The sequence below is a fragment of the Ornithorhynchus anatinus genome, chromosome 18 (assembly GCF_004115215.2).
Source record: "Ornithorhynchus anatinus isolate Pmale09 chromosome 18, mOrnAna1.pri.v4, whole genome shotgun sequence".
Classification (NCBI taxonomy): domain Eukaryota; kingdom Metazoa; phylum Chordata; class Mammalia; order Monotremata; family Ornithorhynchidae; genus Ornithorhynchus; species Ornithorhynchus anatinus.
Genome location: NC_041745.1, coordinates 14,589,809 through 14,603,059, shown reverse-complemented (window position 1 = coordinate 14,603,059; position 13,251 = coordinate 14,589,809). Strand labels below are relative to the sequence as shown.

The 13,251-nt window shown below is 52.9% G+C and overlaps 1 protein-coding gene across 4 annotated transcripts in view; it reads left to right on the top strand.

Annotated features, from left to right (window-relative positions):
- Positions 1–13,251, top strand: part of ALMS1 (ALMS1 centrosome and basal body associated protein) — a 122,772-nt gene that overhangs the window by 67,969 nt on the left and 41,552 nt on the right. The gene's annotated exons all lie outside the window — the stretch shown is intronic.

The following is a 13,251-nucleotide window of genomic DNA, read 5'->3' as shown; positions in this document are numbered from 1 at the left end:
ACGCAGAATCCCTGACTCCCAAGCCCGTGCCCTTTCCGGGCGGCTACTCTGGGATGAGAAATGGGGACGGGGGGTGGTCCCCTCAAACTTCCAAACTCGGTCTCCCAGCCGTGTCCCCCCGCCTCGCTTCTCCTCTCCCATCCGTGACGTGCCAGGGAGGACCTGCCTTTTCCGCTCTGCAGGGAGAAGGAGAGAAAGGAAGGTTTAGGGAAGCAGCGTGGATCAGGGGAAAGAGCCCGGGCTTGGGAGTCGGAGGTGATGGGTTCGAATCCCGGCTCTGCCACTCGTCAGCTGTGTGACTGTGGGCAAGTCACTTCACTTCTCTGGGCCTCAGTTCCCTCGTCTGTCAAATGGGGATGAAGACTGGGAGCCTCACGTGGGACCACCTGATGACCCTGTATCCACCCCAGCGCTTGGAACAGTGCCGTGCACATAGTGAGCGCTTAACAAATACTATCAACAACAAAAATTGGGGGCCACGGAGGGAAGAATTTTGGGTGTGGGGGGAGACAAGAGGTGGCCCTGGGGGCTAGGAGCAGATGCTAAGACAGGCAGAGTGCGGAGCAGCCTAGACTGACAGCAGTGTGAGCCTGGGCCTTGGGCAAGTCGCTTCACCTCTCTGTGCCTCAGTTCCCTCATCCGTAAAATGGGGATGGAGACCGTGAGCCCCACGTGGGACCGTGTCCGAGCGGATGACCCTACGTCCAACCCAGTGCTCAGTGCAGTGTCTGGCACGGAGGAGGTGCTTAACGAAACCATCATTATCATTATGGGGTCCCTTGGGGACCACAGTTGAAGAAACACTACTATTATCCGAGTAGCGTGGCTCAGTGGAAAGAGCACGCGCTTGGGAGCCAGAGTTCATGGGTTCGAATCCCGGCTCTGCCACTCGTCAGCTGGGTGACTGTGGGCAAGTCACTCCACTTCTCTGTGCCTCAGTTCCCTCATCTGTCAAATGGGGATGAAGACCGTGGGCCTCACGTGGGACAGCCTGATCGCCCCGGATCTCCCCCGGCGCTTGGAACAGTGCTCTGCACATAGTAAGCGCATAACAAATCCCAACATTATTATAACCGCAGTAATTGTTAAGCGCTTACCACGGGCCACGCGTCGTATAAAACCCGGATACGAGGTAATTGGGTTAGACTCAGTCCCCGTCCCACGTGGGGCTCGCAGTCTCAATCCCCATTTTTCAGATGAAGTAACTGCGGCCCAGAGAAGTGAGGCGACTTGCCCGGTCACACGGCAGACGCACGGCGGAGCCGGGCTTAAAACCCAGGTCCTTTGGACTCCCGGGTCCGTGCTCTAGCCACCAGTCCGTGCCGCTTCCCTTGACAGCGGCGCATCTTTCTTGGGGTAGGCCCGGGCCGAATCGTTTCGGCGTTCGTCTTGTCTTATGCCGTCTCCGACCCATAGCAGCGCCGCGGACGCATCTCTCCGAGAACGCCCCGCTCTCCGTCTGCAGTCGCTCCGGCGGGGGATCCGGAGAGTGTTCTCGGTAGAAGTCGGGAAGCGGTTGGCCATCGCCTCCGTCGGCGCAGTAAACCAGGGTCTCCGCCCTCGGCTCTCTCCCGGGCCGCTGCCGCCCAGCACGGGGGAGTTTTGCCCGGTAGCCGACGGCCTTTCCACTCGCTGGCCACCGGCCAAGATAGGAAAGGAACGGACAGGCCTCTGCTTGTCTCCCTCTCGTAGTCGAGACCGGTAGAGTGCTGGAAACTCTCCAGGTGCCACCCCGGGAGGGGGTTTGGCGTTCAGGGAGCCGGAAAGCGTCCCTTTTTTTCCGTTTCCTGGACCGAAAATCCGAATCCCTGCTCACTCGTGTCTCATTCCGTCAGTCTCACTTTTAGGAAAAGGTTCTCATTTGCACAACCTTGTCAGGCCACGGTGTTTTGTTACTGGAGCTTGTTATTAAGCAACCGCAGATAAATTGCCTTCAAAGGCACCTTTAAGTGCCTCTGGACCGTAAGCTCGTCTGCCAACTCTGTGAGCTCGTGCCCTTCCGAGCACTTAGTACGGTCCTCTGCGCACACCGCGCTCAGTAGGTAGGATTGATTCATCCAGTCGTATTTATTGAGCTCTTACAGTCCGCAGAGCACTGTTCTAAGCGCTCGGAAGGTACAGTTCAGCAATGAAGAGAGAAAATCCCTGCCCACAACGGGCTTACGGTCTAGAAACCGTTAGATTGATTTACTGAAGACTGAACAGAAACAAGGAAACTTCAGACCCCCATTCAAATTTTGGTGGATAATCAGCGTCCCGTTCGATCCACAGATTTCATCCAAAAGAAATAGCCACAGGTGTCAGATTTTCATTTTCAAATTGTTGGGTATAAAATCTTCATACTCATATTTTAAATGAACAGCGTTTGACATGGCATTCGGAACTCTCGTGTGAGCAAATAATGATTCAAACGCTGTAGTTTCAAAACTTTTAGGTGCCTATTTTGTGCAATGATTGGGTCCTTATATCAATCAATCCTATTTATCGAGTCTGGGTATAACGCTGTATCAAGCCTTTGGGAAAGTAAAGAATCATCTACAATTACGAGTAACCAGTTATTCAAATGGCCTATTTTCTTGCCCACAATAAGCTTCCGGAGGATAAATTTACAGTTTAGAACCAAATCACATTAATATGTCCCTCACGCATTTTTTTCAATGGCATCTGTAAAGTGCTCATTATGTGCCAGGCACGGTACTAAGCCTTGGGGTAGATGTAAGATCCTCAGGTTGGACACAGTCCGGGTCCCACATGGGGCTCACAGTTTTGATCCCTATTATGCAGATGAGGTAACTGAGGCCCAGAGGAGTGAAGCAACTCACCCAAGGTCACACAGCAGACAAGCGGCGGAGCCGGGATTAGAACCCAGGCTCTTCTGACTCCCGGGCTCTGTCCACTAGGCCACCCTGCTTCTCTGCTAGCGTTCTCTAGTGACATTAATGTCACTGCCGCTAAAATTCACGCCGGGGTCATGCCTCAATCCTGGTTGGTTTGTGAGCTCTAATACAGGGTGCTTCAACCCAGAGGGCTAAATCGCACATTTCATCCTTCCTCTCTCTTCCTATTTAAATGTAACTGCCATAGTTCTGTGCTTACTTAAGATGTCATCATGTTCTTAAAATACCAAGGCATCCAAAGTGCAGGTTTACCGGTTCCTCTTTCAGAATGACATTAGAACCGTCATGATTATAGGTTGGAGGTATCGATCCATTCACAGTCTGCGGGCTTTTCTTCTTTTTTTCTTTTTTTTTTTGGTCTCCCCCGGTTTCCGATTGGAATCGTAGCGCCCGTCTGAAAAGCGATAGGCGTTTTTTGAAATTTCCCTTTAGAAAATAGGATATTTTGAATATCCGGTGGGTTGCTCGTAATTATAGACGATGCCCAGGAAAGTTGTCCTGGGTTGGAGAAGAGGGTTTTTCTGCCTGGAGACGGAAGCGGGAGACCGAGCAGTTATTAACATTTATTCATTCAATCGTATTTACTGAGTGTTTACCGTGTGCAGAGCACAGTATTAAGCACTGGGGAGCGGACAGTACAACAACAGATACTGAGAGTCGGAAGGACAAGGGCGAAACAAGAAGCGGAACACATTTTTCGCTTTGGAGACCAGGTGCTCGGTGTACCTATGTGCGTGTGAATAGCTCACATTGTCTTGTCTTATGCCGTCGAGTCGTCTCCGACCCGTAGCGACACCACGGACGCGCCTCTCCCAGAACGCCCCGCTCTCCACCCGCGATGGTTCTGGTAGCGGATCCGTAGGGTCTTCCTGGTCAAAATCCCGGAGTGGTTTACCGTCGCCGGCTTCCACGCGGTAATCTTGAGTCTCCGCCCTCGACTCTCTCCCGGGCCGCCGCTGCCCAGCACGGGCGAGTTTGGACTTGGAGCCGATGGCCTGCCACTCGCTAGCCACCGGCCAAGCTCGGAACGGAACGGACCGGGCTCTGCTCGACTCTCCCTCCCGTAGCCGAGACTGGGAGGGGACTGGAAACGCTCCAGGTGCCGCCCTGCGTACTATCATACGGTTATAGCAATATAACAGCGATATCACAGTCATACGTTGACTGCCGCGTATATACGCACACGCGTCCATGAACACATACACACCTTGGATATCTGTATAGTGCTCTGCACGTAGTAAGCGCTCAATAAATACGACTGAATGAATATATCTCCAAGGAATTATTATTAATAATAATAATAACGATGGTATTTGTTAAGCGCTCACTCTGTACCAGGTACTCTACCTGGAGTGGATAGAAGCAAATCGCATTGGACCCAGTCCCTGTCCCGCGTAGGGCTCATGGTCTTAGTCCCCATTTTCCCGTTGGGGCAACTGAGGCGCCGTGAAGTGAAGCGACTTGCCCAAGATCATACAGCAGAGGTGGCGGAGCCGAGATTCGAACCAGGGCCTTCGGACTCCCGGGCCCCTGCTCTCTCCGCTAGGCCTTGCATTTGATTTAATTTAATTTAATCCCACATATTTAATATCTTAATTTAATCATACATTGAATACCTCGTGCACCCACCCAAATATGCATTCACACACCTCGGATAAGATTTGACACCTCGATCTATGTAGACGGAGCCTCGTATATCCAAGGTATTAATGAGAATAATACTAATCATGGTATTTGGGTAAGCACTTACTATGTGCCAGACACTGTTCTAAAGGCTGGGCCGGATAGAAGATAGTTGGGTTGGACACTGTCCCTTTTCCTCATAGAGCTCCCCGTCTTAATCCCGTTGTGCACAGAGGTAACTGAGACACAGAGATGTTAAGTGTAGGATATCTTTATATAGCCAAGATATTAAATGTACGGTCCTTGTGGCTTCTAAATGCAGCCATGAGCCGTCGCTTTTAGATTTCCCGCGTGTTGCGAGTTGCCCCCACCGCAGACGTGAATTTTAGTTTACGTCGTGCCGTGCACCGGTCCCGAATGGGGAATCCGCCGGAGCTCCCTGCTTGCTTGCGCTGTGCTCTGGAGGAATAATACCAGTGCTAATAATTACGGTATTTGTGAAGCGCTCACTACGCGACAAGCCAGTCGGGTCGGACGCAGTCCCTGTCCCACGTGGGGCTCACGGTCTTAATCCCCATTTTACAGGTGAGGTCACTGAGGCCCGGAGGAGCGAAGCGACCCGCCCGGGGGGTCACACAGAGGACAAGGGGCGGAGCAGGATTAGAACCCACCACCACCGACTCCCAAGCCTGTGCCCTTGCCACTCGGCCACGCTGCTTCTCAAGGATCCCGGGGTCCAGAATCTGGGTTGAAGTTGCTGGGTGTCAACCCCACCCTCCTCGTGAGGAAACGTGGCCCCTTCCGCCCCGCGTCAAATAATAAGTCTAACTGGGGTGCCGTTTGTTACGCGCTTCCTCTGTGCCTAGGACTGTACTAAGCGTTGAGGTAGGTACAAGATCCTCGAAGTGGATACGGACCCATCCCACCTGAGGCTCACGGTCTAAGTAAGAGGGAGGGCGGGAATCGAACCCCCGATTTCCAGGTGGGGAAAGTGAGGCCCAGACAAGTGCCGTGACTTGGCCGAGGTCACCCATTCAGGCCAGCGGCAGGGTGGGGATCAGAACCCAGGACCTCCGCCCCGGGCCCTCTCCGCCAGGCCACGCTTCCGCGTCGAGCAGCGTGAGAAGCAGCGCGGCGTAGTGGACAGAGCGCGGGCCCGGGCGTCAGGAGGTCGTGGGTTCCGATCCCCGCCCCGCCACTCGTCTGCTGTGTGACCTCGGGCAAGTCACTTCACCTCTCCGCGCCTCAGCTTCCCTCATCTGTACGATAGCGGATTGAGACTGTGAGCCCCACGTGGGACGGAGATGGGGTCGAACCCCATTTGCCCGTATCCGTTTGTGCCCGGCACCTAGTAAGCGCTTAACAGATATCGCAGTTATCACTAAGCGGAAACTCCTGACCGTCGGCTCTAAGCCACTCGGTTCGGCTCTCCCGCCTGCTTCCCTTTTCTCAACACACCCCAGTCTGCCCAGTCTGCTCCTTTAACACCAGTTTACTCGCTTTGCCTCATCCTCGTCGGTGCCTCTGGCCTCCCGCTCATGCTCTTTCTATCCCCAGAAGCCTCTTCTCCTTCACACGGGGCGGACCACTACGCACCCCACCTTCTCCGTCTCCAAAGGCCTCCTAAAATCACATCCCCTGCCCGAAGCTTTTTCCGACCTCAACGCTGCCGATTCGCTTCTACATTTGCGCCCTCACCCCGTAGCCACTGGGCTACCCGTCCCACCCACCCCCTTCCCCCAGAGCGTTTCCACTTGGTTCCTTCCCTCTAACTGAAATCGACCGGAATAGAAGCTTCTTCGAGGTAGGGATAACGTCCGCCCACTCGCTCTCACGTCTGTCAGGAGCAGCCCGATCTAGTGGGCCTGGGAGTCGAAAGGATCTGGGTTCCAATCCCGGCTCCGCCGCTTGTCTGCGGCGTGACCTCGGGTAAGTCGCTTCACTTCTCTGGGCCTCAGTGACCTCCTCTGGCAAAAATGGGGATGAAGCGGGTGAGCCCCATGTGGGACAGGGACTGTGTCCAGCTGATTAGCTGGTAGCTGCCTCGGCGCTTTGTACAGTGCTTGGCACACAGTAAGCACTTAAGCGATACCCAAATTATTATTATTATTCCTCCGGAGCGCGCTGCAGGCAAGCAGGGAGCTCAAGAGTATTCTCATTCCGGGCCGGCGCGTGGCACGATATATTAAAATTCACGTGTACGGTGTGGGCAAATTCCAGCATGTTAGAAGGCACGAGGACCATGCATTTAATAGCTTGGCTATAGATATATATATATATATATATATATATATATATATATATGTTTTTATAGAGAGATATACCAGACTTAATTTCTCTATGCTTCAGTTACCTCATCTGGGGCTTAAAACTGGGAGTCCTATGAGGGACAGGGACTGTGACCAAACCGACTCTCTCGTTTCTACCCCAGCGCTTAGAACAGTGCCTGGCACATAGTATGCACTTGACAAATACCGTAATTACTGTTAGTTATTACTGTTGTTATTATTCATTCAGTAGGATTTACTGAGCGCTTACTATGTGCAGAGCACTGGACTAAGCGCTTGGCGTGTACAAATGGGTGACAGATAGAGACGGCCCCCGCCCTCTGACGGGCTTACATTGCCTTGGATACCCGTGGCTACATCTACATATATCCAAGATGTTAAATATAATGTGGAACAGGGACCGATTAGCTCGCATCTGCCCCGGCGCTTAATTACCGTTATTATTGTAATTGTTTTTATTAATAATAATATAGCGATAGAGGGAGAGACAGACATGGACAGAAATAAGTGATGCCTATGTACGTAGCTGTCGTTTTGTTTTGTTGTCCGTCTCTCCGTTCTAGACTGCCAGCCCGTCGTGCTGTAGGGGTGGTCCCCATCTCTTGCCGAACTGTCCTGTCCAAGCGCTTAGTACAGTGCTCTGCACACAGGAGGCGCTCAGTAAGTGCGACACTGAATGAATGAAGGAATGGAGGAAAGGTGCCGAGGGGTGAGCAGGGGGTACAGGTGGACTGTGAGATGGGTGTGGGCGGGGAATGTGTTCATTTCTGTACCGCTTTGCACGGAGTGAGCACTCAGTAAATACGATTGAATGAATGAATGAAAATGGGTCCGAGTATAAAAAGGTAACGCAAAAGGAAACAGGAGAGGAAATTAGGGCCTGATCGAGAAAGGACTCTCGGAGATGTGACTTGAAACAAATATCGTTATGACTGTCAGTATTATCCAAAGCCTTCGATTCGATTCGGCTGCGTTTTACTGAATGCCGAGCGCTGTAGTAAACGCCCGGAAGAGAACGATGTAACAACGGACGGACACATTCCTGCCCACAGCGGGCTCGTGGTCTAGAGGGGGAGACGGACGTGGCGGCCGGAACCCGGGCTTGAGAGGCAGAGGTCGTGGGTTCTAGTCCCGCCTCTGCCACTTGTCTGCGGGGTGACCTTGGTCGAGTCACTTCACTTCCTCTGGGCCCCAGCGACCTCATCTGGAAAACGGGGATGAAGATGTGAGCCGCACGTGGGCCAACCCGGTGACCTTGTATCCACCCCGGTGTTTAGAATGGTGCTCGGCGAATAGTAATAATATAACGTTAACAAAAATGATGGTATCTGTTAAGCGCCTACCATGTGCCGAGCACTGTTCTAAGCGCAGGGAGAGCCACTGAGAGCCACTTTCGACTGAGCCGTGCTGCTTCCCTGAAATCAGCACTTAACAAATGCCATAATTATTATTACTGTAGATTGATAAATGAATAAAGCCTTACAGTGTTGTGGGTGAGAATGAGAAAAGGAAAGCTTAATAATAATAATAATAATGTTGGCATTTGTTAAGCGCCTACTGTGTGCCGAGCACTGTTCTAAGCGCTGGGGTAGATACTGGGTAATGACGTCGTCCCACTTGGGGCTCACATCTAAGCCCGTGCTCTTACCGCTGAGCCACGCCGCTTCTCTTAAGCTACACCGAAGCGGCCTGGCAGAGTGGATTGAGCCCGGGCCTGGGAGTCAGGCGGTCGTGGGTTCCAATCCTGGCTCTGCCACTTGTCTGCTGCGTGACCTGGGGCAGGTCACTTCACTTCTCTGAGTCTCAGTTGCCTCATCTGTAAAAGGGGGATTGAAACTAGGAGCCCTACGTGGGACAGGGACTGTTTCCATCGCGATTAGCTGGTCCTACCCCACAGAGTGAGTGATTGACAGATACCATAATTAATTATTACCGATGATTTGCGCAACCCACTGTTCCCTCGATCACAACCCTCGAGGAGCCGTGCGGCCTAATGGTCAGAGACACAGTCCAGGGAGTCGGAAGGACCGAGGTTCTAATCCCAACTCCACCACTTGTCTGCCGGGTGACCTGGGGCGCGTCACTGGAGTGGCTGGAGCCCGGGCCTGGGAGTCAGAAGGTCAAGGGTTCTAATCCCGGCTCCGCCACTCGTCGGCTGTGTGACCTTGGGCAAGTCGCTTCACCTCTCTGCGCCTCAGCTTACCTCGTCTGTAAAATAGGGGGATGAGACTGTGAGCCCCACGTGGGACAGAGATTGGGTCGAACCCGATGTCCTTGTACCGCCCCGGCCCTCGGTACAGTGCACGGCACATAGTAAGCGCTTAACAAATGCCGGAATAGTAATAAACGTTACTATTCATTCATTCATTCAATAGTATTTATGGAGCGCTTACTACGTGCAGAGCACCGGACTAAGCGCTTGGGATGAACAAGTCGGCAACAGGTAGAGACGGTCCCTGCCGTTTGACGGGCTCACGGTCCGATCGGGGGAGACGGACGGACGGGAACGATGGCGATAGACAGAGTCGAGGGGAAGAACGTCGCGTAAAAACGACGGCGACTAAATAGAATCGAGGCGATGTACAATTCATTAACAAAATAAATAGGGTAACGAAAATATATACAGTCGAGCGGAGGAGTACGGTGCCGTGGGGATGGGAAGGGAGAGGTGGAGGAGCAGAGGGAAAAGGGGAAAAAGAGGGTTTAGCTGCGGAGAGGTAAAGGGGGGGTGGCAGAGGGAGTAGAGGGAGAAGAGGAGCTCGGTCTGGGAAGGCCTCTCGGAGGAGGTGATTTTTAAGTAGGGTTTCGAAGAGGGGAAGGGAATCGGTTTGGCGGAGGCGAGGAGGGAGGGCGTTCCGGGACCGCGGGAGGACGCGGCCCGGGGGTCGACGGCGGGACGGGCGAGACCGAGGGACGGCGAGGAGGCGGGCGGCGGAGGAGCGGAGCGTGCGGGGTGGGCGGTAGAGAGAGAGGAGGGAGGAGAGGTAGGAAGGGGCGAGGCGACGGAGAGCCTCGAAGCCTAGAGTGAGGAGTTTTTGTTTGGAGCGGAGGTCGATAGGCAACCACTGGAGTTGTTTAAGAAGGGGAGAATAGTTTAATAACTATTGTTATTATTATCACTTCACTTCCCCTGCCTCAGTTACCTTCTCTGAAAAATGCGGATCGAGACCGTGAGCCCTGTCTGGAACACGGCAGCGTGGCTCGGTGGAAAGAACCCGGGCTTGGGAGTCAGAGGCCATGGGTTCGAATCCCGGATCCGCCACTTGTCAGCTGTGTGACGGTGGGCAAGTCGCTTCACTTCTCTGCGCCTCCGTTACCTCGTCTGGAAAATGGGGATTAAGACCGGGAGCCTCACGTGGGACAACCTGATGACCCTGTATCTCCCCCAGCGCTTTGAACAGTGCTCTGCACCTAGTAAGCGCTTAACAAATACCAACCACAACGACGACGACCTGATGACCCCGCATCTCCCCCAGCGCTTAGAACAGTGCTCTGCACATAGTAAGCGCTTCACAAATACTGGGTCCAACCTGATCATCTTGCATCTACCCCAGCGCTCAGGACAGTTCCTGGCACCTAGTAAGCGCCCAACCGACACCGCAGATGATAATAGTCGCAAAACCTTTGGGGGTGGGGGGGGGATCTCCCTACTGTCTCGCCTTCTGCAGCGGCATCGTCTCTGGAAGAGATATTGTCATCTCGGAGATTGGCGGTGCTGCCTCAATACCCCAGCCTCCTTTCCTTTCTAAACCGTTTCCATTTCTATTTACGGATTTTTGAGGCTTAAAAAATAGTATTCTCCCTTTCATCCCCCTGCAATTGAGCATCTCCAGACGGAGCAGACAGTACAGAATTTAAAAAGACAATGGCAGTGTCTTAAAAGAGTCTGATGAGGGAGGCGGGCAACGGTGATGTTTAAGTCAATCGTTCCCTTTGGGACCCCCCCCCCCGCCCCCCCCCGTAAGTAACTCTTTGAGCCGGGATCACGGACAGGCACTCATTTTTTTCAATATGTCTCGGAAATTACCGGACAAAATCCGACTGCTCTGGTGCTTTTCTCTCTCTCGTTTTTCCTTTTTTTTTTTTTTTAAAAAAAAACAAAACGATCGTCTTTCTTCCAACTGTGGATGTTGGTCTCTCTCAGCCTCTGCTGCCCTCTAGATTGTTTTTGTTAGCTTTATTTCCAGTTAAGATTTTTCTGTGGCCCGAAACTTGTCCAGATTTTTTTTTAAAAAAAGGTATTCGTAATATCCGAAATGCGATAGTGTCCAGTATTTGTAAGTTGAAAAATGAATATTTGTCTGGCAGTGCCAGTTTTCGTAGTAGCGGTGACTTTCGTTGAGCACTTGCCCGTCAGGGTGAATTGCGTTAAGCGCTTAGGAAGTTCAGAATAATACTGATCATGGTATCCGTTAAGCGCTTACTATGTGCCAGGCACCGTACTCAGCGCTGAGGTGGATACAGACAAATCGGTTTGGACCCGGTCCTTCGTCCTACTTGGGGCTCACAGTCTCAATCCCCATTTTACAGATGAGGGAACCGAGGCGCAGAGAAGTGAAGTGTCTCGCCCGAGGACACACGGCAGACAAGTGGCGGAGCCGGGATTAGAACCCACGGCCTCTGACTCCCAAGCCCGGGCTCTGTCCATTACACCAGGATGCTTCCCCTGAATCCAGTGACACGTTCCCTGCCGACAAGGAGCTTACGGTCTAGTAGGCGAGACGAACATAAAAATATCGTAACGGAGGTGGTCGAAGCGAATAAATTGATGGAACAGATATAGTCGGGAGCGTTAAGGAAGGTGTAAATAAGGTCACGAGGGCTAGATTTGGCTGAAATAGCAGTAATAATAATAATTGCGGTATTTATTAAGCTCCTGTAATGTACTAGGCACTGTGCTAAGCGTCGGGGTAGAAGCGAGATGATCCGGTTGGACCCGGTTTGCAGCGTGGCTCAGTGGAAAGAGCACGGGCTTTGGAGTCAGGGCTCATGAGTTCGAATCCCAGCTCTGCCACTTGTCGGCTGTGTGACTGTGGGCAAGTCACTTAACTTCTCTGTGCCTCAGTTCCCTCATCTGTAAAATGGGGATGAAAACTGTGAGCCCCACGTGGGACAACCTGATTCCCCTATGTCTACCCCAGTGCTTAGAACAGTGCTCGGCACATAGTAAGCGCTCAACAAATACCAACATTCCGCCTGGGCTCACGGTCTTAATCTCCGTTCTGCGGATGAGGGAACTGAGGCACAGAGACGTTAAGTGACTTGTCCAGGGTCACCCAGCAAGTAAGTGCCGGAGCCAGGATTAGAATCCAGATTCCCCTGACTCCCGGGCCTGTGCTACCCACTAGGCCACGCTGCTTTTCTGCCACGGATCAGCAGGCTGAGCAGTTCATCTGGGAAATCTCATTTGGAGGAAGTGAGATTTTTAGGAGGGATTAATTTGAATGTGGGCAGAGCTGCGGTCGGTCTGTCGCTGGATCGTGCTCTCCCAAGCGCTTAGTACAGTGCTCTGCACACAGTAAGCGCTCAGTGAATATGCCCGAGTGAACGAATATGGGCTGGAAGAGCGTTCCAGGTTGAGGGAACGAACGTGAGCGAGGGGATGGAGGCGGGAACGTCGAGAGCGAGGTGCAGGGGGACGGTTGACTTGGGAAGAGAGGCGACAGCGGGATGGGCAACTGTGGGTTAAGAGAGCGGATCGATAGTCGGGAGCAGATGTGGAAACGAAGCGAAGGTGATCGTCGAGCGTCCTCGGAGCGAAGCGCCTCGGGGGGTCAAACGGCCTTTCCCGAAGGCAAACGGGATGAGGAGAGGCTGGGAGGCGCAGCGAGGAGTCCGGCGCGATCGAGCAGTTGGGCGATTTTGTTTCGACGCTCGGGTGAGTCTCCAAATGCCCTTGTCGGGGGGAAGGAGGGGAGGAGCGATTCGATCCGTCGCGTGGGAAGGCTAAACGTGGAAAGATTCCGAGAGGGAACCGGAGCCGTCAGCTTGACATCTTCATGGCCTCGCGGGTTTAGCTCGGGACCTGGGAGTCAGAAGGACCTGGGTTCTAATGCCGGCTCCCGCCGCCCGTCTGCTGTGTGACCGTGGGCCAGTCACTTCACTTCTCTGGGCCTCAGGTACCTCAGCCGTAAAATGGGGATGAAGACTCCGTGGACCGGGTCCAACCTGATCGAGTCGTATCCACCCCGGCGCTTAGTACGGTGCCGGACACATAGTAAGGGCTTAATAAATACCGTACGAAAAAGAAAAACCATGAGCAGAAAGTCTAGAATTTAATTCCTCTGTCCTGGAAAACTGGTGTTCACCTGACCTGGATATCTTGGACGTTTAGTTTGACTGCTGTCTGTTTAGGCAGATGTAAAACTTAATCCCGGATGCCGGGTTTGTGGAGAGCTCATCCTTTGCGTCTTAGGAAAACTAACCGTAAGTGAGAGTTTTCC